The 26,178-nt window shown below is 41.4% G+C and overlaps 1 protein-coding gene, 1 long non-coding RNA gene and 1 pseudogene across 3 annotated transcripts in view; 2 read left to right on the top strand and 1 right to left on the bottom strand.

Annotated features, from left to right (window-relative positions):
- The window catches only part of KCNB1 (potassium voltage-gated channel subfamily B member 1), a 220,355-nt gene that overhangs the window by 60,586 nt on the left and 133,591 nt on the right, over positions 1-26,178 (bottom strand). The window lies entirely within an intron of this gene.
- Positions 731-25,539, top strand: LOC144588983 (uncharacterized). Its single transcript, XR_013544782.1, has 2 exons — positions 731-3,750; positions 18,173-25,539. It is a non-coding gene; the product is annotated as an uncharacterized LOC144588983 (long non-coding RNA).
- Positions 15,639-15,784, top strand: LOC140707105 (U1 spliceosomal RNA; annotated as a pseudogene).

Below are 26,178 nucleotides of genomic sequence, written 5' to 3'. Positions count from 1 at the left end.
TCAGACTGTATAGAAGCAGGGCCCCTGAAGAGTTATATATTAGATCATCTTATTATGGGCTACAGTTAGACTCTGCCCCCTGGACTTTCATTGGGTCTCTTTTTCAGCTTCAGTTTCAGTTGTGTTCTCTAGTCAGCCAGAAACACAGACCCGTACAGTATTTGTCCACCTACAGTATGAAGTAAGCCTCTTCTTCAGTTATTACTGTATGATAACTAGAGCAGGACTGTGTGCTTATTTATTTATTTATTTTAATTTTATGACTCCCAACAAGTAAAAGATGAAATTTGAAAGCACTATATAAATATCACTTTAAAAAACAATTAAACATAAGATTAAAACAAACAAATATTAAAGATTAAGATTAGAACAAACAAATATAAAAATATTTTAAAAATATTTAAAATCTGTAAGTTAAAAGCCGGCATTCCAGAGATAACTTACTGCTTCAAGGCCTGCCTCAAGAGGAAGGTCTTTGCCTGATGATGGAAGGGCAAAAGGGAAGGGGCCAACCAGGCTTCTTCGGGGAATGCATGCCAAGGCCTGGGAGCAGCCAGCGAGAAGGCCCTCCCTTGTGTCCTCCCCAAGTGAGCTTGGGAAGTGGTGGAACCTAGAGAAGGGCCTCCTCAGAAGATCTTAAAAGCCGAGAAGGCTCACATACAGTGATATGATCCTTCAAATACTGTATTGTAGTAAAGAGATAAGGGGATCCGAGAAAATATCGACCCCAAGTTACTATTTTATCTTTTAAAATGTTCATAATCATAACAGCTCTTTTTCTTGATTTTCTTGCGTACCTGATAGCAAAAGATAAAAACAGCACTAGAGGATCACTGCGGTGCACAATACAGTTAGTTGGTTTGCTCGCCATCTAGGCTGTAACTCAGGCTAAAATTCTCATTTTCCCACTGTGTGCAGTGTCAGTTTTTTGGGGGCAGAAAAAAAAATCAATCCCAAAGCCAGTAATAAAATTCTAGGTGGTTTACACAATTACTTTCCAATTGCTTAGTTAGTCCATTAAGTACCAACCACTTAAAAAGTTTTCTCTTAATGGTCCAACAAGAAGGAAAATCTATTGAACAGGAATAATACAAGAAAGGTCCCTCAGGAAGGAGACTTTAAAAAGTCTCAATACTTGGCTCCCCCCTTTCTTCTTGGTGTCCCCTTCTATTTTGCCAATGCCCTTTTCGAGGGATCCCCAGGAGTACCAAGTATGAAACTTGACCTTGCCTATAACACAGCCCTCTTTCTTTATGATCTGCCAGCAAAGACAAAATATTTCATACAGCTCAGTGGTGATGATCTCTTTACAGCACTTCATGAGGGATGTTATCCTTCCCAGGTGCCTTGCCAGGAGCGAGGGATTCCAAGGCTGCTTTTATTTCTGCTAAAGTTGGTTCGCTGTCCAACTCTCCCATCTTGCTGATGTCAATACGTGGTCTTCCTTCCTTTTTCGTGTGATACAATCTCTTTATTTGCAGTTTTACTCTGCTACACACCAGGGAGTGATCAGTATCACAATCAGCACCCTGATAACTGTGTGTGAGCATAATACTAGGAAGGCTAGAACGTCTAGTGAGGGTCAAATCGAGCTGATGCCAACGCTTCAATGTTGGATGTCTCCAAGAGACTCTGTGTTGAAGCTTTGTATTAAAGAACGTATTGCTGACACAAAGGCCATAATAAGAGCAAAACTCCAGCAAGCATTGACCATTTTTGTTCATCGTTGTGGTGAGAAATACCACAACATAGACTATGGATGGGAATGTATTTCAGCCCGAGGGTTGAATTTAATGTCTTGGGTGTTGCGTTCTGGTGTGTACTGAGCTGAAGGCAAAAAGCTGGCATGAAAAATGTCAGCATGTATGAGCTTAAAGTTCTTAACTGCTAGTAACTCTTATGGAGAGGCTTTGAGAATAAGGTAAAATCATGGAAAAGCTGGGAAACCAGCCACATGACAGTGAGATGGGCAAGGGTGCAGGGCTATGTGGAGATCCCCAAAAGGTTGGACTGGGATTCCAAGAAAGCTAGGCTCACTTCCAGGAGTTCCCCACTGCTATGCTAAAAGATGCCTTATCACTGGGGTGGTGAATCAATGGCACTCCAGATGTTTTAGACCTCTCAGAATCTATAGCCTATATTGCTAGAGATATAGAACTGTGTGAGTTGTAGTCCAAATCATCTTGAGTATCACAGATTTTTCCACCTCTGCATAATTTACATGCCCTGTTCTTCATGTCATGTCACTCTTCATTCTTCTGCAACACCTCTTTACTGTATTTCCCTTTCTGTCCATAGGAATGTTTTTATCAGAGTTTGGAAAAGTTACCTTCTAGGACAATGGTTTCCAACCTTGGGTTCCCAGATGTTTTTGGACTAAAATCCCCAGAATACTTTACCACTAGCTGTGCTGGCCAGGATTTCTCGGAGCTGTAGTCCAAGAACATCTGGGGACCCAAAGTTTGGAAGCAGTGTTCCGAGACTATACGTAATTCCCAGAATTTCCCAATAAGCACGGCCACTCTATTTTTTTAATGGAATCTACTGCCAGAGATAAATACACTGCCTTACCACCTGTGCCTAAATCCAATTGCTAGTCCCAGCTAGAGTAGACCCACTGAATAAATTACTGAATGGTAAATTAGCATTTACACAAATCCCATTGGGACTAGCACTTGAACAGAAAGCCAGGTGTTCCTTCTTATAAAATATCACACTTCTGTTTTTAATTTCTGCTGTAGACTTTCCATTCTCTGTATAACCTGGCATCTCAGAGATTTAAAGTCTTCTGCTTGCAAAAATTTACTTCCAATATACTGTATGTATCGTTTGGAACAGAAGGTTTCTTACTCATCAATAATACCATTGCTTTGTTTCCAGTTATTTTTAGCCCATAGTTCTGAACAACCAAATTCACTGAATTTAATGTATTCTTCAGCTATCTTTCATTTCTGCCGTTGCTGCTGTTTCATCAGCACCATACAGATTCTTTTACATTCACTTGTAGGTGCTGCTGCCACCTTCAAATAACATACTATTCTGTAAAAAGAAAACCTGAACCATGACTGCAAGCCCTGCTCTCCATTGTTCTCTCCATCACTGCTCTGGTCTTTATGTTAAAATTCAGGCTTGTGCATGTAGAATTGTATTTAGAATAGGGATTTGCACTCGCACCAAAATTCAGGTTTGGAACTTGGGCTTGGAATTTTGAATCACAGCGCTTTGGATTCAGAATCTGGAATTTTAAAAATTTGGAATTTCCAGATACCTGGAACTCCTTTACAGTCAATATGAATACTATAGATCAGGCTTGTCCAACCAGCGGCCCGAGGGCTGCATGCGGCCCAGGTCGGCTCATAATGCAGCCCAGTGCAATTTTTTTTATTTTTAAAGAAATTCCAAAGTTTCAAGTTACACTGCAGGCACTTGCGGCCGGAATGCGGCTGGGGCACGTCACAATGGGGGTGGGGGGAGAGGGAAGGAAGGAAGGAGTGGGAGGGGAGGGCAGAAAGGGGCTGTGTGACTGCATTGTGCTGTCCCCATCAATAGGTGGACCCCCTCCCAGCCCCATAATGCTGCCAGAGTCAAAGCTGGCAGCCTCTGCTGTCTGAGATCGCAGCTGCCGGTAAGCGCGCTTGGAGCGGGGCTGCAGAGGATGGCTAGGGCTGCCCCCCCATGCGGCCCAAACCAAATTTATGTGAGGCCCAAACCAAATTTTCATCTGCTAATGTGGCCCAGGGAAGGTGAAAGGTTGGACACCCCTGCTATAGATTATTTCCCCCTTTGGAAAAAAAAATCACAAAGAAAACATTTTAAAAGGATTTATCCAGGTCCTCTGACAGTTTCCCAGTGATTGCGGCAAACAGAAAGAGTGTACACCAACAACCAGCAGTGTCTAAATATTAGGAAATGTGCATACTGATTGAACCTTGAACAGCGAGGATGACAGCAGGAAATGCCAGAAGTAGTGGGGAAATCAGAGGATAGGTCACACAGTGGACAAATACCCTGAGCACTGGTAGGCAGATTGGAGCATCCGGTGGGTGGGAACTGTGCCAACAGCATCGGGTACAGCATAGTTGAGTTGTGTGGGTATTCTCACTGGGCACACTAGTTGGTAGACAAGACAGCAGCGCCACCTGTCATCTTGGCCAGACCTCCCCAAACCAACTTCTTCTTTGCCCAGTAAGCCAAGGGATAGGTTCACTCCTATCTGTCCGACCTTGAACCAGAGGCTTCTCTACCACCTCCTTGGAAGAGTCATACACATCCTGCACCGCTGCCTGCTACTCTTTCTTAGTGTCAGTGCTGAACAAGGCATCTGAGTGACAGATGTTTTTGGGGTGGGTCATAATAGCAGTTTTAGACTTTTTCCTCTCGCTCTTCCACTCTTCTCAGTATCACACCCAAGTTTCATACTGCCTGCAAACTGTACCCAAAGAAGAGCAGTATCTACTTTTGCTGAAGAACACAAACATTTCCAATGAAAATCACATACAAACACACACGGAAATAAAATATTAATATATTAATTTAATATATTTGTCTATATTTAAGAAAATCTTAACCCCTCTGTCTGATATACCTCAAAGGGGCTTAAACCTGATATAACACCCCCCTGTTGATTTATAACACATTAATCTTTGAATCTACTAATCCTAAATCTTATTCCTAAACAAGGTGTATCCAGTTAAGTAAATACAGTGGTGCCTCACACAACGATGTTAATTGGTTCCAAAAAAATCAACGTTGTGTGAAACATCGTTCTGTGAAACACCATTTCTCATAGGAATGCATTGAAAACCGGTTAATCCATTCCAATTGGAACGGACTGCCATCGCTGAGTGAAAATCCCCATAGGAAACATCGCTGTGTGAAACAATGTTTCCTTCATTGCAATGTATTGAAGCCGACTCAATACATTCCAATGGCTTTGCGAAGTCCTTTTTCGCTCCTGTAAAAGTGTCTTACAATGTTTGGAAGCTGTTTTAAATGATTGCAATGGTTAGTCCACCTCCTGAAACCTACGCAAACTGATTTTGGTGTTGTTCTGACACTTCGTTAATTTATGATGATTTTTTGTTTTTTCCATTGGAAACCATTAGGCAGACCATCCAATGGTTTCCAATGGAGAAAATTCAAAAAATCATCATAAATTAACGAAGTGTCAGAACAACACCAAAATCAGTTTGCATAGGTTTCAGGAGGTGGGCTAACCATTGCAATCATTTAAAACAGCTTCCAAACATTGTAAGACACTTTTACAGGAGCGAAAAGGGAGATCGTTGTGTGAAAATCCCCCATAGGAAACATCGCTGTGTGAGGCAGCAAATTTGACAGAAAAAGGCATCGTTGTGTGAATTCATCGTTGTGTGAGGCACTCGTTGTGCGAGGCACCACTGTAATATACAATGAGATGTAGAGAATGTAAACGTAAATTGGGGAGGGGGAAGGACACAAAGAAAACTGTTGCAATGCAGGCTTGCACCAGAGCATATCATAACAGTAAATGCTTAGGGGATATATAAGCATCTATGCCCAATTTTCAATTAGAAAGTTCCAATCTGACAAATTACCTTCTGGTGCCTGAGCCTGCTTCTAGATTTCATTGGTGCAGGGGGTCTTCATTTATAGGTTTTGCTTTCACCCTAGGCCCACTTCCTTGGGAAACTCATGGCAACCCCAATGAGGAGACACTACTCTTGGTGCCTGATTGTTTTTACAGTTTCATTTCTCAATAAATCACTCCAGAATGCCTGAGAAATAGGTTCACTTTCACTTTTTCTTCTAGGGAGCAGAAACCTAGCCTTTTGCTTTCTAATCTATAGGAGTCCAGCAGGCCGAGGCAAAAAGGAAGTCACAAAAGCAGCAAAATCAGGGAGCTGGACAGGGGACAGATTGGATTTGTCTTCAGTGTGGAAGGGATTGTCACTCTCAAATTGGCCTTCTCAGCCACACTAGAGGCTGTTCAAATACCTCTATTCAGAGCACATTACCATAGTCTTTAGAGACTGAAGTATGCCTAATGAATATTACAGATATCTGGGACTATCAGATTTCAATTCACCTATATTATAAACCATCCGAATATGGGATTATTTGATGAATTACGTATATTTCCAAATTTGAATGCACATTACTAGTTTAGTTACGTGCTTCATTTTACAGAGAATATTTCCCCACATGAGAAGTGTTCAACCATTTGTTTCTCTAATCCCACGAATTGCTCTATCAAAGAACTGTCCTGAGTCTTACCATGACAGAATGAAAAGCCTACTTTTTCTGAGAACAGCATGTAATGAGTAAAGGCCCTGAATCCAGCTAAGATTTCAGATATTTCTGGAGGATAAAACGTATCCTGATTCCCCCCTGCCTGGAAGTCCAGTAAGATTCATAATACAGAACTCGGAAAAGTCTCTTTGTTGGATTACGACTCCCAAAACCTCCAAGATAATATTGACACTGTAGTCTGGGAAAGTAACTTTTTCCAAATTGTGCATGATATTGCCATATCAAGTCTGTTGTAGAAAAAGGTACAGAATCGGTAGCACCTTAAATACTAAATTTTATTAAGCCACTAAAAACTTCTGCTTTGCACAGGTATTTTTTGAATGGTTGCACACCCTTCCCCCATTCATTCCTATGGCTTCACTGATTTAATTTTTCCCCCAAACATCTCTATGAAACAAACCTCAGTTGTCTGCAAAGAGGCTATGGCCAATCTTCCCCCAATTTACAATGCTTACCCAGGACTTAAAACCCTGTTAATTAAACCACTGGCTGCTCACATGGAGCAGTCTGTTTCTCACAAAACTTTTGGACAAAACAGTGACTGGATACTTCAGGTTACATCTTCTCTATAAGGTTCTTTGAGGGCTAGAGACTCGCTTAAAAAAGAAAATGGAAAAGAAAGCTAAAAATCTAGGCCAGAGGATAGCCCAAATACACACTAGGTAGGATGCCTGGAATTCAGGCAAACCTCACCCAGCTGGGAAGTATAGCAGCTCTCTGCAAGCAGAACTATTATTCACAATATCTCTGCGCTGTCTGCTCTAAAACGGTAGATCATGAATCACCAGATGAACTGCTCCACTTGGAATAGAAGAGTACATTATATATACAGAGAAACATGAACACCATCAATGTGGGGCTATAGCACAGTGATATAACCTCACAATAGGCAACCCAGTTTCCTTTGCAAGGCTAACTCTACATGATGGGATGTGTGGGAGAAACCCTGTGAGCAATTCTCTGATGACTCTTAAGACATTAAAGTGAGAATAGCAGCAGAATTAGAACAACTGGGACCTCCGGATGACATGAGAATTTGAGCAGGAATGCTTGCAGTTGTGAATTGAACTGAATTAGCCTACCCTTGGCAATTTCATGAACCAGCTCTCTCCATGATTTCTGATCTTGTACAGATTCTTTGAGCTGTTTTATATTTCGGGCAGTGTCTGCTTTGATTACATCCAACCAATGCACTTTCTGGTGTCGTTGTCATCTTTTACCACTGCCCGTTCTGAGCATAATGTCTTTCTCCAATGATGTTGATCGCATGACATGGCCGAAATAACTAATTCTAAGGGTTGTTGTGGGTTTTTCAGGCTTCTTGGCCGTGTTCTGAAGGTGGTTCTTCCTAACGTTTCGCCAGTCTCTGTGGCCGGCATCTTCAGAGGACGGCAAACTGTGCTCTGGGTAAGGCTTGAGAGTGGAGTATTTATGACTGTGAGAAGGCTTGTTTGTGAGAAGGCTATTGTCCTATCAGGAGATGGTTAATTAGTATGTTTTGTTGTGGCTGTATTGTTTTGATAAGGAGGGGAGATTATCTGTCCCTGCGGTTGATGGGTGCCATTAGCTGGTCTTTTGTGTGTAGTAATCCCCTGACCTTGTGGCTGGGTGGAGTTCGTTGACCTTTTGCACTCTGTGTTTTTGAGAGCTGGGAGCCAGGTTTTGTTGAGTTTCAGACTTTCCTCCTTCCGGTTGAAGTTTTGTTGATGCTTGTGGGTTTCAATGGCTTCCCTGTGCAGTCTGACGTAATGATTGCTGGTGTTGTCCAGTCTTTCAGTATTTTGAAATAGAATTTCATGTCCAGTTTGTTTTAGGGCATGTTCAGCTACTGCAGATTTTTCTGGTTGTTTTAGTCTGCAGTGTCTCTCATGTTCTTTGATTCTGGTGTGGATGCTTCGTTTTGTGGTTCCAATGTATACCTGGCCACAACTGCAAGGTATCCGGTATACTCCTGCAGTGGTGAGGGGGTCCCTTCTGTCCTTTGCTGACCGTAACATTTGTTGTATTTTTGTGGTGGGCTTGAATACTGTTTGTAAGTTGTGTTTTTCCAGAAGTTTCCCCATGCGGTCTGTGACCCCTTTGATGTATGGCAGAAATACTTTGTTTGTGGGTGGCTGTTTTTGTTCTTCAGTTCGGTGTTGTTTTCTTGGTTTGATGGCTCTTGTGATTTCATTTTTGGAGTAGCCATTTGCCTGTAGGGCCCAATTCAGGTGGTCGAGTTCAGTGTTGAGAAACTGAGGTTCACAGTTCCGATTTGCACGGTCTACCGTGTTTCTCCCCACCAATTATTATTTTGATGTTTCTGTTCTTTGCAATTGTCATGAGTTTGGTCTTTTTAATGTTCAAAAATGGGCCAAACTTTTCACTTTCTTCTTTGACTTTCATGATCAAGTACTTTAGACCTTCTTGGGATTCTGAGAGGAGGGTTGTATCATCTGCATATCAAAGGTTATTGATGTTTCTTCCACCAATTTCTACTCCAATTTTTGATTCTTCTAACTCCAGCTTTCCGGTGATCACTTCAGTGTACAAGTTGAATAAGGAAGGTGACTGGATGCAACCTTGCCACACACTTTTCTTGATCTTAAACCAGTCAGTGTCTCCATATTGAGTTCATACAATGGTTTCCTGATTTTCATACAGTGATTTCACCAAATGTAGTGGCACCCCAGAGTCTTCTATAGCTCTCCATAGTTTGTCATAGTCAACTCAGTCAAAAGCTTTCCCATAATCAATAAGCACATGTAGATATTCTTTTGATGTTCATAATATTCTTCCATTATCTATCAAACATTTGCAACGTGATCACAGGTACCCTGACCCTGACAGAAACGAGCTTGGACATCTGGAAATTCCCTTTTGTTGTTGTACAATTTTCAGTAAAATCCTACTAGTGTGAGAGCTGCAGTTGTGAAGCAGCAGATAATTCCCTTATGCTCTCAAGAGGTGGTCTGTTTCCCAAGTGTGTGTCCTACCATTAGACTAGAGTTCAGAAATATTGAATTACAAACAATTGCTTCCTTATAATTATTTCTCTTTCCCCCCTAATAACAGACAATGTAACTGAGTTAGGGATAACTTAGATTCCTTTGGGGTATAACAGTAATGTTTCAGTTACCTTTATAGCTTCATAGTGGAGGAGACACATCAGATCATTTAAATATAGACCCCCCACTGTGCTCTGTTCTGGGTGATGGGAGCTAAGATGTTTCAATGGATGGTCCATTGGTCAAGTATGTGGTACCTCATGCCACTTTCGAATGAGGCATCTCCCAACTCACTCCATGAACTTCCTCTGTGTGATGACAAGGGAAGAAACTGCACACCTAATAGAAATAAATGGAATTCGATAAACAGTGTCTGTTGCTTCACATGATGCAAGACCTACTGAAACTTAAAATGTTCTCCAAACCACTCTTTTAAAAATCACAGTAGGGCTTGCAGCTGGCCAGGTGAGGAAGCAGGTAAGCCTTAGAGGGGAGGAACAGTGTGGGGCACTCCCTCCTCTGAAGGAAGGCTGCCCCTCAATTCTCTCTGTCTGAAGGGGATGCCGACATGCCCTTTGGGTTCTTCCTACTCCTTCTTTTCCTGTAAAATTAAAGACAAAGGTGGAAGAACCTAGGGGCATGTCAGCATCCCCCATGAAGGATCAAGGAGGCAGCCTTGCTCAGAGGAAGAGGGGGCACCTCATGCTGCTTGGCCACCCCCTTTCAGTGGACGGAAAACCTTCAAGAGGCAGCAGGGAATGTGTCACATCCATAAATTCCAGTAAAGTAGAATATGTTTGTTACAAGCAGGTTTGTGCCTGCTTGCTCGTAACTTCAGTAAATACTTTTTTTGTGGGCTACTGCAAATGTGCACTTTCCCCCAAGTCTAATAGGCAGAAACTGTGTTTTATACCACAGACCAATTCAGCGTTTTAAAAGTAGCTACAAAGTGACAATTTGAATTATTTTTGGGAATGTAAATAGTTGCTTTTGCAAAAAAATGTACCTATAACAGCAACAAATTATAATTAGTGTGGCCAATTATAAATGGTAATAATAATGTCTTGCTAAGTCAGTTCCCTTTATATGCACAGATGAAAACACAGAAATTATTAGAGATAGGATATTCATATTTGTATCCTGAGGAATATTAATATGAACATCAGCACCACAGGTGTCTGGGGGAACCAGACACTCCCCTCCCCAGAACCGGCTACTACCATTTGCTCCTAACTCTGGATGGCTACTTCAAGGTCTGTTACAGTTCTTTCTCTTTCCATCAGAGATAAACAAGACAGTCCTTCAAATAGCAGAAACCTTCAAAAAGAGACTGTCCTTTACCAACTGTTCACAGTCGCCTTGTGAGCAGGCCCCTCCTACTCCTATTTTATAGAGAGGACTGAGAACAGTTACCAAAGTGTTTAGGTTTGCCCTGTGACTCCATGGTGAAGCTGTACGGTGAGGCCAAGGTGCTCAAACCTTCTAGGTTCTGAAACTTAGCACTTATTGGGTTCTAACATTAGTACTGTTAAGAAACTGGTTTTACTAATAAATTGCATTGGGTGGGGCTTCTGCAGTCTGGTTTTAGAACTTACTTTGGTGACTGCTGCTTTGGAGCAGACCCATTTATCTTTAGCTCTCACTCCGTTTTGTTTTTCAAAGGAAGAGCTAGACTGTATGTGCTTTTAAGGATAACGACACTGGAGGAATGTGTCCTTATGGAACAGTTCTCTGTGGTATGACATGAATAGTTCACACCATCAACAGTAAAAGTGACATTTACTATTAAGTGTGAAGTTCTGGATCTACTGCCAGCTGCACTTGCTGAGCTGTAAACGTACTGGTGATCAAACAGGAGGCAACCAGGTTGCCTCGTGCTTGCAAAGACGGCAGAAGTAAGCAACTGTAGTAAAAGTAGAGAACTGAGCAGGAATTTTAGGTAGTGGTAAACCATGCCCACAGCTGAGGGCCAGACTTGTCCTGCCACTTTGCCTCATCTGATTTCCACCATGTACAAATTAATCACATTAACTGGAATGCAAGTGATAGGCAATGCGATTCTAGCCGTATGTGTCACATTGAATTTGTCTTGGAAAAGTTGTTACATCTGGGACAAGTTAGTTTGAACAGTCCCATGTTAAGAAAATTGGAGATTGGGAGTTAATGTAATTGTCACTGCTACAGTTTCTGCATTTAAAGTTGCTCTAACAGCTACCGTGTTTCCCCAAAAATAAGACAAGGTCTTATATTACTTTTTGCTCCAAAAAACACATTAGGGCTTATTTTCAGGGGATGCTTTCTTTTATAGTCATGTCATCTTCTTCAGATTGCTGCACATTGATGGAGGGCGGGATTTCATTTAACTGGGGCTTATTTTTGGGGTAGGGCTTATATTACGAGCATCCTGAAAAATTGTACTAGAGGTTATTTTCAGGTTAGGTCTTATTTTTGGGAAAACAGGGAAATCACTGTAGAACGAAAACGTCGTAATGCAAAAAGAAAAAACCATTGAAACGCATTAAAACCTGTTTAATGCGTTCCAAAGGGCTGTAAACTCACTGTTCAGCGAAGATCCTCCATAGGGTGGCCATTTTCACTGCCTGTGCAGTGAGGAATCCGTCCCAGAAAACAGCAGGGGGCCATTTTGTTTACCCAGTGACCATTTGGAAACCGCCAATCAGCTGTTGGAAAATCGTCGTTTTGCGAAGAATCAGTTCCTGAAGCAGGGAACCGATCATTGCAAAGCGAAATTCCCCCATAGGAAACATCGTTTTGCGATTGCAAAAGTGTTTGCAAAACATTCATCATAATGCGGTATCGTCGTTAAACGGGGCAATCATAAAGTGAGGCACCACTGTACATCTCATGCCAACCAAATGTACTGCATATCTTGTAGCAGTCTGAGGAAGTGAGCTGTGTATCCACAAAGTTTCCATGCTGTACTAAATCTTGGTATGACAAGATTATTTGTAGGTTTAGCTACAACGGATTAATGTAGTCTCCTCTTTGGAACCGTATTAATGTCTGTGTTAATTGTGCACTGCAATACAAATTAGGTGGTATGCATGGTACACATAATAAAGGCCAACATTGAATCCCAATGCCACTGATTTTGGTATCAACGTCAAGCTCATTCTTGAATCTCTTTCACTGAAAAGGATGGCACAGTGTTTTGGTTTGTCTGGAAAATGCCCTTATTTTTAATTTTCTCATGGCAGGGATGACCTAAGACAAGCACCTCCCTTCCACGTAGAGAAAATAATCAAGGGGACAGCTGAACTTGACTTAAAGCTTGGCGCTGGGGCAGAATACTGGACCCCAACTTAGGACAGCAAATTCAGAGGTGCAAGGTAGGCTGCATAACATTATAGCCATTTCTTGTACGGTAATAATAATCTTAGATCTGGAGAACTGGAAGGGACCCTAATTATTTATTTATTTATTAAATTTATACCCCGCCCATCTAGACCATGTCTACTCTATGTCTACTCAGTGACCTATGGGTCACTGAGTCCAGCCGTTTGTCAAGGATGCCCGGTGGGAAATCAAACTCCTGACCTCTGGCTCCACAGACAGAGACCTAAATCACTGAGCTATTCAGCAGTATCTGCCGCTTGAAGAAGCTGCCCACTTTACCTAAGGATAGTGTCCACCTTGCCTCACTGTATGCTCCAGTATGGTTTGACAATGTACGACAAGTCTTAACAAACAGACCTTGTGTATCTATGTATGTGGGTTATGTTAGGAAGGATTTTAAAGAAACAGTCTTGTGGAATGGCCAACAAAGCAAAGGATGTGGAGCATAAAGTCATCTGTTTTGTCTCTGGTCAAAGCTATACATGAAGAGAACTTGATGTAACATATCCAGAGTCTGGAAAAGTTTCTTTCATGGATGGTGACTCCACAGCCAGCTCGACTATTTGTAGCCTTCCAAAGTAATATTATTACACTCTGAATCTATTGTACATGAGTGATAGCAACTTAATATAAGTAGGAAGTCTGGGCAATGCCAATATATTCATCTTAAGAACAATTAACTGCATTTTAAAAAAAGGAATTAGAAAGCTAATGATGTTTAATTCATTATTAAGTCCAGCTAATTATCATTTAAAGGAAGACCATTTAACAGCTTGCAGCTTTACTAATGCTTCTGTTATTTTTCTCTGGTGACTAGTGAGCACAGAATGAAGATGGAGCAAGAGAACAGTCTTTAGCTCTATCACTTAGACTCTGATATATTTGGTTTAGCATTATCCAAGACTTTTAAAAACATATCAAGAATACCTCTGAAGTGTTTTTTTAAAAGTTGCTCCCATATTTTTTGCTTCATAAGACGCACACCTGACCTTAAGACGCACTTAATTTTTAGAGGAGGAACACAAGGAAAATATATTCTGAACCAAATAGTGTAATAAAATATATAATAAACTATAACACAATAACAATTGAACCATGTAAAGTGAACAGCAGTCAACAGTGGCATTAATATAGACCAGTGGTTCTTAACCTTTTTGAAAGAAATGCCCCCTTGAGCCATTGAGGAAGTTATCATCGCCCCCCTCCCCGTGGCGATGATATCTTTTTGTTTGTTTGTTTGTTTGTTTGTTTGTTTGTTTATTATTTAAGATACTTAAATCCAATGACACCTGAAAACAAAATTCAATTCCAAGAAAATGAAATGCCCCCCAAAAGTAACATTTAATGATTTAGTTGCAAGCGAATTTTAAGACAGAAAAATTAATATAAAAAAGCATAAAAACAAACCGCAATGCAGGAACTAAAAATTTCAAGGCGAAAACTCTGAAACTAAATTAAGATTGGAGGAAAATATATATTCATGCACATTGTAAAAAGGTTGCAGCCATCTTCACAGGTTTGGCTTGCTCCAGTGCCCCCCTGCCGCCCCTTTTCGTTCTACTACCCCCCTGAAAAATGAAATCGCCCCCTGGGGGGCATTATCGCCCACGTTAAGAACCACTGATATAGACCATTATCAGCCAGTGATAAGACCTATACGACTCTACCTATATTTTACATTTCCTTTCATCCACCTCCTCCCCATGCTTATAGAAATGTCTCAATGACAGATGAGATTGTTGTGCCTAGCTACAGCTCAAGCCTATATTAAGTTAGAAATGGTTTGTCTGATTTGGCACTGCATTGAGAGGTCCCTTTTAGTTGTGTGGAGGATAAATAGTGGGATTAAACTATTTAACAGCTGGTTTTCCTTATTTACTTTAGGTTATGCAAAAGAACAGCAACACAAAGCTTAATCTGATCCCATTCACCAGCAGTAGCACATGCTCAGCATAAGACCAAATCTCCATTTTCTGACATAATTGAATGTTTACAGCATGCAAGGCACAACAGGTTAGGCCACACAAAGCCATGAACAATGTTCTTGATGAGCCAAAAAAACAAAAAACCCAAACTGAATACAAACTATAATAGTTGAAATCAGGAAGCAGGTACTGTAATCCAGTTAGAAGTCACGAGGCACAGTTAGTTTCCTTGCTGCAACACCCTTTGGAAATACATTCTCTATTAGATGCCCAGAACTAGTTGAAAAGTTTGCAAGTTGAATCCAAATTTCCCATAGAAATGCATTGAAAATTAATGCATTTTTATGGGGGGAAAAAGGTCAGAAACTTTAAAAAACTTAAAAGAAAGTCACTTACCAAGTACTGTAGACTGAGCCTTGCTCTTCACAGTGCCTTAGTAGACCCCAGAACAGCCAAAAAAGAGCCCCAAACAGCTAAAAGCCAGCAGGCAGCTGGCAGACGGCAGCCATTTTGTGCTCTTCTCCACTCCTGCTCCTTTCCCCTCTCCTCTCCCCACCTAACAGCTGATCGACGCTGGTCTGAACACTTCCTAGGCAGCTTTTAAAGCAAGTATACACATTTCTACACAAGCAGGTTTCAACTCAAACAGAGCACCTTTTCACCCAAGCACTAACCCCAAACAAACAGCTTTTAAACTAAATTTTACATTTTAAAACGACAATACCAGGCAGTCCCAGGTCTCTCTCCCAGCTCTCTAACTGTTTGGACTAGCAGGGAAGCAGACAAGCAGCCTCTTCACTAACTGAAAGTTTGAATTTCCCTGCTTTCCCTGCCTTCCCCGCATATTAGGTATGCTAATATCTGTGCACTGGAGGATTGTGGGAGGAACATCCAGCCCCTGATGGGGGTCCTGTGGGGCACCCCAAAACACTGAGTAGCTCTCTCTCGGCCTCTTTCGGGACTGGGGCTGTGCAGCCCTGCTCTGATCAGGAGGTGCAGCAGGGGGGTCACCATGCCTTTGGGGGACAGGGCACAGAAAGGGGCACAGAAAGGGGGAGGAGGTTCAGAGGCCATTCCAACTCATACCTGGCAACCATGATCATCAAAGTGGTTTTCCCAGGGTGAAGCTCATCTATTGCACTTTGGATGTGCTCACCCTGTGATTTCCCCAAATATGGGAAAATCAACTGCTTAAGTGGGGGACTGTGTTTGTGGTTTCCCCTGGTTTTTCTAGAATCACTCTTTGCCCTTTGGTCCTTGGCTGTTTTCTCTGCCTGCTGCCATAGGCCTGTTGGCCTTGCTGGTTTTCCAGGTGGGCTCCAGGAAGCAGATCCTAGAAAGCCAGCAGTGCAGAATGGTGAGGTCCAAACAGCAAGCAATCTCTGCTGCTAGTTCAGAGGCCTCCCAGCATGGCAGTGGGGGGCTTCTGGGTGGTGGTGGTTGAACCCCTTGTTTACTGTATTCGTTCCATAAGACGCACATACTTTCTCCCCCACTATTTTGGGGGGGAAGTGTGTCTTATGGAGCAAAAAATATGGTAATTAAAATAGCCCATAGCCCCCCACCCAGTGAAATGCAGTATGAAACAATGTATAAAGGCCCACCTGTAGATGGGGCTACTTGTTTACTCCATGATGAAGAAAGTTACAAAGGTACGAGGCCACCACCACCACCACCAAAAAAAAAAGTCTTTGGTTTTCACCACACAAATAGATTTCGGCTCCTGCTACGTACAGGAATCAACATAATTTCCCCATGGATAAATTGCGTTTCTCCCCACTTGAAAAAAAAACCCTCAAGTTTGGACCTTATAATACAGGCATTTCAAAATACTGACCCAAAGAACAATGGCTCCTATGAGCTTGTCACTGTGTTCTCTTATTGCAAGCACACAGTGGTAGTTATTACTCAGTGACTGCCACCTTAGCTGATGGCTTGAGTTAAACCTGACAATGGGCTTTCTACTCCTCCAGGCTTCACATATTACTATGAAGTATGTACTATACACCACACTAAGGTATGATTAACATCTCTGAAGCGGATACCGTATGGTGCTCCACTTCAAAAGCTCATTAGATGAAAGTATTTGGTGACTCAGTGTATAATACCATGTTAATATTCGGCAGAATGCTGAGGTATAATTTCCCCCTGCTTAGTTTTCTGCACGAAATCTCAATATCACCTTGTGCTCTGTTTTGTACTTAATCATTCTCTAATTTTCGTGTTTGAGGGGCCACAGGAGGGGCCCTTGGAGGCCTCATGCAGCCTACAGGCTACCCTTTGTGATCCCGGATTTAAGGAGAACAGTTGCAACACTGTTTCTTAAAACAAAAATTAGGAAAGTCACTTTTGGGGGACTACAGCTCCCAGGATCCCACTGCCATATTGACTGTGGTATTTGGGGGGTTGTGTTCTGGAAATAACTTCCTGAAGCCACACTCTTAAGGCAGTGAAAATTAAGGCAATTGTTCAGATGAAAGTTGCAGCATTATACCCATTCACCCTTCGTCTACTGAACCTGGGGAGACTTACGCTTGAGTAGTCATGTATCAGATGATGCTTTAAGAGAATAAGAAAGAACAGGGCTTAAGAAGTTCCTATAATATCAATTGATTATACTTATATAACCAGGGAAGGAAAATGCTTTGCTTTTAGCCTGCAAAATTCTGTTAGCAGTTCAGCCTGAAGCTTCAGAAACAAGATCTGAAGCAGAGACTGATAAGCAGCATTAAAAAAAAACTGACACATCTCTGAAGAGTAAAACATAATTTAAAGTCTCCCCACACACACAGTTGTCTATCAATTTAGCTGTCACTGTTGTGATTCCAAAGTTCCTATTGCTTAAAAAGAAAGGTGAACTGAACCAGCATAGGTAGCAAAAGAGATAATACAGGACTTGGCACTCTGTCATTCCTTGAGCACATTGTGTGCAACTACTTCTGTGCATCAGTCTTTTAGGCTACTATGGAGGCAGCAAACAAGTGCTTAGGAAGAGACTCTAAACCAGGTTTGTCCAACCTGCGGCCCAAGGGCCGCATGTGGCCTGAGGGCCGGCTCATAATGCGGCCCAGTGCAATTTTTTATTTTAAAAGAAATTCCAAAGTTTCAAGTTACACTGCCGGCACCTGCAGCCGGAATGCGGCTGGGGCACGTCACAATGGTGGGGGGGGGGGGAGAAAGGGAAGGAAGGAAGGAGCGGGAGGGGAGGGGAGAGGGGGGCTGCATGACTGCATTGCGGCATCCCCATCAATAGGTGGACCCCCCCAGCCCCATAAAGGCGCTGGAGTCGAAGCTGGCAGCCTCTGCTGTCTGAGATTGCAGCTGCCGGTAAGTGCACTTGGAGCGGGGCTGCGGAGGACGGCTAGGGCTGCCCCCCCATGTGGTCCAAACCAAATTTATGTGTGGCCCAAACCAAATTTTCATCTTCTAATGTGGCCCAGGGAAGGTAAAATTTTAATTGTATTTTAATTGTATTTTAATTGTATTTTAATTGTATTTTAATCATTTTATTTTATTTCATTGAATTTTAATTGTTGTAAGCCGCCCAGAGACCTTTGGGTAGAGTGGGCGGCATATAAATTAAATAAATAATAATAATAATAATAATAAAAGGTTGGACACCTCTGCTCTAAACCATTGCTTTCAAGTATCACATTGATGCAGTGCTGGCCCTACCGTTAGGCAGAAAGGTGGCTGCCTTAAGCAGGGGATTCTGAATGGAGCATGGAGTTATCTAATGTATGAATGGCTTCCACCTTTTTTATTTTTTAAACTTTTTCTCTTTTTCTTTTACTACTAGGTATGGCAGAAGACCTTCTGGGAATTTCTGCCAATAGTATCAACATTATTTGGCTGTCTTTCATGCTGTACATCTTCACCTGTGGGTGTGTGGAGGGTATTTGCTCATCTGCCTCAGGCAACACATTTTGGGGTGCTAGCCCAGAATAATCTTCATAAGACAGCCTCTGGAAACTGTTTTCCCTCTCTGTAGTCATTGGTACAGAGGGTATTAACATTCATTTATTTTGAAAAAAAATGTTTTTGACAGGGTGGCCCTTCTGTTTAATGAACTTCCAGGGGATCTTAACAAGAGTCAAAAGAACTATGGCACATAACAATTCAAACAAACACAGACAACTTTATTGCCCTCAGGGGCTTGGATACTTCCACTCACCTCCTTGTTCTACAGCTCAGCTTTCAGAGCCTTCACAAGGAAGCTGTTTCTGGGAGTCAGGGCCAGCTCTACCATTAGCTAGACTCTAGCTGGTTCAGCAAGGCAAGGGGCATCAGTCATCTGATCCTGGCTCTCATGACAAGGCAGTAAATTAGTTAATTTTTACGGCATTTTTACCGCTGAAGGTGATAAAGGCACTTGTGGGATTTTCTACTTCAGGTATTAAAACAACTTAAAGTCATCCTTGGGTATCATATATATCATCACCTGAAGGGTGAATGGTCCCATTTATTACTTTTTCTAAGCAGTAAAATGTCTTGGGCTGGCCTTGCTATATGGACAGAGGGAGACAGATTTCACTTACTATAAAATACAGAATGAACTATCATCTCTTTGTTGATTACCCTTATGCCCTGCTTTTTCTCCAGTGGGCTGAAGGTAAAGCCTGCAAGGTTTTCCTCTTCTCTACTTTATTCTCACAAGAACTCCATGAGGTCAGTTAGGTTGAGCTGAAGTAAGATCAACCAGTGTAAAATCTAAATTTCTCTAGTCTTGTTGTCTTACAAGCAATCTAACTTTTGTTTTTAATCACCTGTTATTGGTACTTTTGTAGCGTTGCAAAAATTTTGGGTTGCTTCCATATATATTGAGATATTGAAATCCCAAGAAGCAGCCGTCTTTTAATTTTGTGGCTGCTGTCACCATCTGCATTGATCATGGAGACCAATAAAGTAAAATCTGTCACTGCCTCCATATCTCCCCCTTCAGGCATTCCCATTTCTTTAAGGACTTGCCATAGTTTGCTGTGGTCCACATACTCAAAGCAGAAGTAGATGTTTTTCTGGAACTCTCTGGCTTTCTCCATAATCCAGTGCATGTTAGCAATTCGATCTCTAGTTCCTCTGCCCCTTCAAAACCCAGCTTATACTTCTGGGAGTTCTCGGTCCACATACTGCTCAAGCCTTCCATGGAGGATTTTGAGCATAATTTTGCTAGCGTATGAAATGAGTACAATTGTATGGTAGTTGGAGCATTCTTTGGCACTGCCCTTCTTTGGGATTGGGATATAAACTGATCTTTTCCAATCCTCTGGCCACTGCTGAGTTTTCCCACTTGTTGGCATATTGAGTGTAGCACCTTAACAGTGTCATCTTTTAAAGATTTTAAATAGTTCCACTGGAATGCCATGACCTCCACTGGCCTTGTTGTTAGCCCTGCTTTCTTAGGCCCACTTGACTTAACTATCCAGGATGTCTGGCTCAAGGTCAGCAACCACACTATCTGTGTTATCCGGGACATCCAGATCTTTCTGGTATAATTCTTCTGTATATTCCTGCCAGCTCTTCTTGATGTCTTCTGCTTCTATTAGGTCTCTACCATCTTTGCCCTTTAGCATGTCCATCTTGGCACAAAAGGTTCCTTTAATATCTCCAATTTTCTTAAACAGATCTCTGGTTTCCCCCTTTCTATTACTTTCCTCTATATCTTTGCACTGTTCATTTAAGAAGGCCCTCTTGTCTCTCCTTGCTATTCTTTGGAAGTTGCATTTCATTTTCTGTAACTTTCCCCATCTCCCTTCCATTTTGTTTCCCTTCTCTTCTCTGCTATTTGTAAGGCCTCGTTGGACAGCCACTTTGTTTTCTTGCATTTCATTTTCTTTGAGGTGGTTTTTATTGCTTTCTCCTGTAAAATGTTATGAGCCTTCATCCATAGTTCTTCAGGCACTGTGTCCACCAAATTGAGTTCCTTAAATCTGTTCTTCACTTCCACTGTATATTCATAAGGGATTTGGTTTAGATTATACCTCACTAGCCCAGTGGTTTTTCCTACTCTCTTCAGTTTAAGCTTGAATTTTGCTATTAGGAGCTGATGATCAGAGCCACAGTCAGCTCCAGGTCTTGTTTTTGCTGACTGTATAGAGCTTCTCCATCTTTGACTGCAGAGAATATAATCAATCTGATTTGGTATTGCCCATGTGGTTATGTCCATGTGTAGAGTCGCCTCTTGTGTTGTTGGAAAAGATTGTTTGTGATGACCAGCTTGTTCTCTTGACAAAACTCTATTAGCCTTTGCCCTACTTCGTTTTGAACACCAAGGCCAGACTTTCCTGTTGTTCTTTTTATCTCTTGACTCCCTACTTTAGCATTCCAATCCCCTAGAATGAGAAGAACATATTTCTTTGGTGTCAGTTTTAGAAGGTGTTGTAAGTCTTCATAGAATAGATCAATTTCAGACTCTTCAGCATCGGTGGTTGGTGCATAAACATGGATTACTGTGATATTGAAAGGTCTGCCTTGGATTCTTATTGAAATCGTTCTATCATTTTTGAGATTTTATCCCAGTACAGATTTTCCCACTCTTTTGTTGACTATGAGGGCTACTCCATTTCTTCTATGGGATTCTTGCCCACAATAGTAGATATGATCTTCGTCTGAATTGAATTCACCCATTCCCATCCATTTTAATTCACTGACGTCCAGGATGTCAATGTTTATTCTTGCCATCTCCTGTTTGAACACATCCAGTTTACCAAGGTTCATAGACCCTACATTCCAGGTTCCTATGCAGTATTTTTCTTTGCAGCATCGGACATGCCTTTCACTTCCGGGCGTGTCCACAGCTGAGTATCCTTTCAGCTTTGGCCCAACCACTTCATTTGCTTTGGAGCAAATTGTACTTGTCCTCCGCTGTTCCTAAGTAGCATGTTGGATGCCTTCTGACCTGAGGGACTCATCTTCCGGCATCATAAATTTTAGCCTTTTTTTTCTGTCCATGGAGTTTTCTTGGCAAAGATACTGGAGTGGCTTGCCAGTTCCTGCTCCAGGTGGATCGCGTTTAGTCAGAATTCTCCACCCATAGCTTCTGTGAATTGCTCAAGCCCCTTCACCACGACAAGGCAGCAATCCATGAAGGGGAAAGAAACCATATAAAGTCTAATGTAATAAAAGAGTAGCCTACCTCTGCCAATCATGTTAAGTGAAAGAACTAAAACAGACAAGACAGATCTTGCAATTCAGATCCTGAAATTCTTGCTGAATTTAAATATTTTGCATTCAAGGATGTGAAACAGCTGGTAAGCTATCCTGAGAAGCTGGAAGCACTGCATATTTCTCTCATTTACTCTCTATTACTCTGCAATTTCACATCTATTGAGCTATAGAACATTGTAGAATGCTGGCAGACTATAAAATATCCTTTGGATTTTTTCCTCATTAATTAAGACAATAATGCAACTAAGAAGTTGAGCAGCATTGTCAGGCAGTAGTTTTTTTTTAACATTGGAAAAAGAAACCAGTACTTTATATGTTTAACTAAAGCCAGCCAATGCTTAGCATTAGTATTAGCACCACTGGGGCTGGATTGGCAGTATTAGCAGCAGTGTGCACTGTATGGGTATGTTGTGCATGCTTGAGATATATTATAAGAAACAGACCAGGGTAGCCACATGGCATCCTTGGGTGGCTGTCAGGTTCTCCATGCCTATTCAGTACCCACCCATCTCTGTCTGGACATTCCATGCCCACTGAATAGGAGTCAGCATTTAATCTTTTCCATAAATGCCCTGGACTGTCACTGTATCACGAGCACTGTGGATAATTTGATATAACAGTTCCAAGCCACCTTAAAGTACTCATCACAACATTAATGCCAGCAGGACTGTAACTAAAGCAGGGCAATTAATGCACCAAAATCTAGAACTAGTGGGCATAGTTACAAAAACAAACAGCAACTTCTTCCTCTCTCCCTCCCTCCCTCCCTCCCTTCCTTCTGGAGCATAACGTTTCTCTTTCTTTGAAGGGGGCACCACCTTCTCCTCCTCTTTTGTTTCATTGTGGATTGTGTCTCCATCTCAGAACAGAGAAGATGGAAGATGGTGCTCTTGGCCCAAATGCCAGAATTGCTAATTATGGTCTGGATGCCAATATCAGGTACTGTATGTATGATGGGGGTACCACTGACACAGCAGAACATTTTGTAGCAAGACTTCTTAAAACAGGAATTGGGTCCACTGGGCAATTACCTTCATATGTACTTGTTCATGCAAGTGTATCAGAAGTCAAGGATATTCACCCTACACAATTTCCCTCCTTCTGCAAGGCAATCCTGTTTCACCTGTCATATATAGATGCCTTCCATGCTTTGCAGAAATGTTGTAAGAAAAGCCACTCTGATGACAGTATTTGCAGTCCATAAACCCCTATTTGGTTCATCCCACGTTTCCTAAAACCTCTGTGAAGTGTACATCTCTTTTCATAATTCAGTGATCACTAAGTACTAAACATATTTCTGATGTATCCTAGCTTAGACTGTTATTGTGAGTGTCCACTTATGGACCCATCTCCAACAGTGAGAATTGAACTTACGTATGTGAACCTGGGGAACATAGAAGGAGCCTCCATGAAGAGTGGAAAAGCATTTTGCATACACTCCGGTGTCCCCAGGGTAATGACATACAACTGGCCAATCTTTCACTTCCAGAAGTGTTGCACTGTAAATTTACTACATCTTCGTTTGTATAAACAGTCTAGTTATCCTAACAATTTTTACCTATATCTCATGTATGTTTATAATTTTAAATTGTGCAACACTCTGATACAAATAAATAAATAAAGATGTGTAGACCTAGTACTCTTATAGTTCAATGCTCGTGTACCTTTAGGACAATTTATATCTCGTACCTCATTGTCAATGCTTAACATTAGTATTAGCAGCAACACTGGAGCTAGAACTGGTGTACTTGCTTTTATCAAGCTACAGCAAATGCAGTGTGCTTTCCCTTTATCTTCTGTTTCATACCTGACTTTGGATAAATGGATCCATAAATCATATACCTCCCACTCCCTACAAAATTGATTTGGCAGAAAGTGCTGGAGAAATATAACAGATATTCAAGAAAATTCCCACCATGATGCTAGAATATAAATGGAGGTAAATTCCAAACAGGCCTTTGCAAACATGTTGCATAATTTAGCAATCCTATAATTAATTTAGATCACTTAGTTCTACAAGGAGTTCTTTAGCCATGTAATTAAAGCTATCAAGCAATAGGATCTGGGCTAATTTCAGCACTGGAATTGAAGCTGAATAAAGCATGAACACAACAAAAGGTGTAAAAGGAAAAGGAGCTTCAAACTGAAAGACAGTTGGTCAATATGCCACCTAAATGTTGTCTTGGTAATAATTTTTGTGCATCTTGGATTATCTTGTTGATCTCTTTTATGTTCCGTATTCTAGCCACACCTCCAGCTATGAATTAGTATACAGGTAGTCTGTTCCTATCCATATACACTCTGAAGCAAGTTCCAATGAGTTCAAACAAGATGTGTTCTCAAATAATTGCGCACAGGAATATAGTCTCATAGTGCAATTATATACATTATTATTTTATAATAAGACTAAGTGGTATCACTCATTGGGCTTACTCTGAGGTAATGGGTCCCCCCCTTATCTGTTATGTGTTCAGTATGAATGCATAACATATCATATGGAAAGCTAGATGAGATTCAGGTGAAGGAGGAGTGAAAAACTGGTGGACGAAACATCAATAATTTAAGATGTATAGATGATACCATCTTACTGGCACAAATCAGTAATAACTTGAAATTGCTTTTAGGAAAAGTGAAAGAAGAAAGTGACAAAGCAGGATTGCATCTGAATGTTAAGACCAAAGTCATGATTACAGAAGAACTACACAACTTTAGCACTGACAATGAAGAAACTGAAATAGTTAGAGATTTTGTATTCTGTGGTTCAATCATCAATCCAAATGGAGACTGCAGCCAAGAAATCAGAAGAGGACTCACACCAGGAAGAACAGCAATGAAGGAATTAGAAAATATCATGAAGTGTAATGATGTGACATTGGAGACCAACACTAAGATAATCCACACTCTTGTATTTCTGATCACCATATATGGGTGTGAAAGCTGGCCAGCTAAGAAAGCTGACAGGAAAAAAAAGAGTGATTTCTCTGAAATGTGGAGCTGGAAGAGAGCTTTGCAGATACCCTGAACTACCAGATAGACACACAAGTGAGTCCTAGATCAAATCAAGCTTGAACAATCTCTCGAGGCAAAAATGTTGAAAGGATTTTCAAAGGATTTTCTGGAAAAGCCGATAATGTTGGGAAAGGCGGAAGGCAGCACAAAAAGGCAAAGAACAAATACAAGATGGGCTGACTCCAGGTACCACAGGCTTGAATTTACAAGAGCTGAACAGTCTGTTGAAGACGGACATTTTGCAGATGGCTCATTCATAAGGTTGTCATGAGTCGGAGGCGGCTTGATGGCACACAACAGCAACAGCAACAACTTAAATTATCTACTCTCATCTCCCCACTCCAGAAATTGCACTTATTTATTTATATTTATTTATTTATTGGACTTATATACTGCCCCATAGCGCTACAAGCACTCTCCGGGCGGTTTACAATTTTAATTATACTGTACAGGCTACACATTGCCCCCCCAGCAAGCTGGGTACTCATTTTACCGACCTCGGAAGGATGGAAGGCTGAGTCAACCTTGAACCGGCTACCTGGGATTTGAACCCCAGGTCATGAGCACAGTTTTAGCTGCAGTACAGCGTTTTAACCACTGTGCCACGAGGCTCATGTTCTGTGCTAGTTCATTCCCATTTCTGTTAGTAACAACAATAAGAAAACCCTGATACTGTACCACTGTGATCAGTTCCATTTGTCCCTCTGTGAAGTCCATCCCTTGTTACCTGAGTTTCTTATCTCACCGGTATTCCTGGCCCTGAAGCCTTGCATTTGTAGCAAACTTGATTGGATCCAGATGTATCAGTAACTGACAAAATTTTTACTTTCCTGCCTCAGGCATCCCAACATTAATTTTACCTCAGTTAGTCTCTGTACCTAATTGTCAGGTACAGGAAGCTGCTGTTCTTTGTGCGGCCAGTACAGATGTATAGGATCAGAAATTTAGATTCAAGTTTTCTTTCAGAGATTTTCCTTCTAATCTCCCTAAAATCCAATGCAATCCAATCCAATATGGAAATACAAAGTACCATCTTCAACTCTTCTGGTCACTGATAAGGCAAGTTCAATAAAAAGTAAAATATTCAGAGTTTATTTCCATCCAGACTGCATTAATATTGGATTGAACCCTGCCCAATAACAGTGATGGAGATGGGGGAGGCTTCTAATATCAATCCAGAGAAACACACAGAAATCCTGCTGGGTTGCAGATTGCAGTTCTACTGCCAGCTGAGGCTATGACAACAATATTACAGGATGAGATTAGATGTTAAGGGGAATACGTTTTCCCTCTGATGAACATTTCCTTTGTACAATGGGATTTACTGAGAGATATGTGCCCCAGCAGACTTACAAATTAAGCTTGTGTTTATTTTCCAATGAACAATCACAAAACAAAGCCAACTAAAGGCACATGCAGGTTAGTACAATCACATACTACAACCA

The sequence above is a fragment of the Pogona vitticeps genome, chromosome 4, assembly GCF_051106095.1.
Source record: "Pogona vitticeps strain Pit_001003342236 chromosome 4, PviZW2.1, whole genome shotgun sequence".
Lineage (NCBI taxonomy): Eukaryota > Metazoa > Chordata > Lepidosauria > Squamata > Agamidae > Pogona > Pogona vitticeps.
The sequence above is the reverse complement of the archived record's forward strand: the minus strand, read 5'-3'. Positions and strand labels throughout refer to the sequence as shown.